The following is a 2,547-nucleotide window of genomic DNA, read 5'->3' as shown; positions in this document are numbered from 1 at the left end:
AACAACTAGAACAACTCAGCTCGTGCTTCTAAAACTCGAAACCGAAACCAAAATCAAAACCTTGACCGAAACCTTGGCCAGGCTGAACCTTCGGTCCCACATAACACCCCTAACAGAAGAATTCATATTAATATTGATGATGTTGTTCCGATTATTCCGACAGAAGATGGGGAAGTGATGTGCTAAAAGTAGTCTAATAATTATTAACTAAATTACGCTAATCTAGACATTAAGTAATACTCTAGACTCTCTAAAACTCGACTAAACTATTAACCGGCAAGTGAACCGGTCGACTCTAGTAAAGCTAAGTAAGTTCGGATATCGAACCCACGAGACTCTTTAAATTACATAAATTAACTAATTAGACTTGACTAACTGATACGACTATTTAATTATTATTATTACTATTATTATTATTATTATTATTATTAAAGGGAGTTTTTACATAAAAACTAAATTTAAACTAATTAAGAAAAATAAGTAAAATAAACAAAAGACAATTTTAATTGATTTAAATCAGATGACGATGAAAAACCACCAAGGCTTGAATCCCCAAAGTTTTAATTATCAATTATTCGAAAAATACTTGTTATGGAACCGGGATCATAAAATAATCACTTAAAAGAAAACCCAAACATGACCCTGACCCTTCTCAAGAAGACACTTATGGATTTCTTTTAAGTTCTTGAAAACACCAATTTTAATATTTGATTTCCTTACGGTTATCTAATTAATTACGACAGAGTACCTTTATAGCGAACTCCTACCTTACAATGCAGAAATCAAAGGTAATTTGACGAACTTAATTGACTCGCTAGACAATATTAATTAATCAAACCTAGACGGACTCCTTATGAAGAACTAAATCTAGAAATCTTAATCAACAAAGATCTAGCAATAACCTATCACCTTACAACTTTCTAGGTTAGCAACACACTTTTATTCGTTTGACTAATAATATTATTCCTATGATCTTATTCGAATTCAATCATAAACTAGCCAAAAATACACAGTAGATGACCTAACAAAATCCTATCATATGAAACAATCACCAAGAATATTGTGGAATAATAAAACTAGAACAACCAAAACAAAATACAGATACGCATCAATCAAATAAACCAAAAAATTTACTGAATCATAAAACCATAACAAAAAGCAAACTCCAAATAAAATAAAACTTCAAACAATGGTTCATCACAAGCCTAGGCAGTCTAATAAGTTTAGCCTAGCATCTTAAAATCAAAGAAAATAAAATAATTAAGTTCAACAACCAAACTCATAATTAAAATAATAAATTCAAACCGAATACTGATGATGCTTGGTTGAGTAGGTGTTGAACCAAAACAATCTCCACTCGAACCAAAAAGTATTCTCTCTTGCTATCTTTCTTCTCACTGCTGTGTGTTTTCTGACCAACAGGGGTGGCTCCACAGATACTCTTCTTGAACTCCTTCTGCCTCTCAACAAACAATAATAATATTCGTTTCCAACTTCTTTCTTCTGTAGGGTTCCTCTCACGGCTGCTCTGCTCCCAATTAAAAATATCCTCTGTGGGGTTCTTAATTTTCATGTGTTTTACTTCTTTGTTTGTGGCCCCACGAGATCCATACTTGGCCCATCACAATTTATTTTTATATCCGTAGCCGACTTCCATGCGTGATGTTCATGAGCTTTTTTTAGTTGTTTAGTTGGCCACTAAATAATTCAATCAGTCTCACGTACTTGTTATCTAAAGAAAACAAACATAGTTTGTTAGTATTAGATATTTAAATGAAGAAATTGTGTTTCTTTTTTAAATTATTGTTAACATCATTTATATACTGTTATTTAATTACGAGATGAGTAATAACAATATTAGTAATATATAAAATCCATTCTAATATGCACTTGTTGCTCAAAATCATAGTGAACACACTCCATTTTAGTTCGTTGTCTCACGAAACATTTATAATTCAAATTTGAGGTAGTAGGAGCAAGATTATATAAAAACCAACTCAAAAGTATAGAGAATACTTATATAACTTATATATAATTTAGACCACATCAAATATCCCCACACTTAAACATATTTCGTCCCCGAAAAAGTCTAATGCAATGGAATCAGAATCGGAAAATATATTCTTAAAAACATATAGATTAATTTAAAATTTTAGAAGAACGCAAAAACCGTGATCACCGATATTTTGTTGCCTCCGTAACAGGAGGAGTGGGCGCCGCGCGGCCTCCCTTGTTGCCTCCGTGCGCGGCGCGGCGCACACTAGGAGGGCTCCACGAGATTTTCTTGTTATTTTATGCTAAATCTTGTTAAATCTTGATTAATCTTTTCCTTGAACTCCAAGTATTGATAGGAACCTTCTAGAACATCTTTTCCTTGATCACCAACCTATAAATCTATTAATAGAACATAACAAAACATTAGTGATCAAATGATACGAATAACTAACACAAACACACTTAAATCCTCAAGATATGACAAGAACTTAACTCGGGTTTACAGACATGACTTGAATGACATCAAAACATAATAAAAATGACTTAACTAAG

This window comes from Bidens hawaiensis, unplaced genomic scaffold (assembly GCF_021521415.1).
Source record: "Bidens hawaiensis isolate Kalapana, Puna unplaced genomic scaffold, B.hawaiensis_p1.1 tig00022890_1, whole genome shotgun sequence".
Taxonomy (NCBI): domain Eukaryota; kingdom Viridiplantae; phylum Streptophyta; class Magnoliopsida; order Asterales; family Asteraceae; genus Bidens; species Bidens hawaiensis.
Note: the sequence above shows the minus strand (reverse complement) of the source record.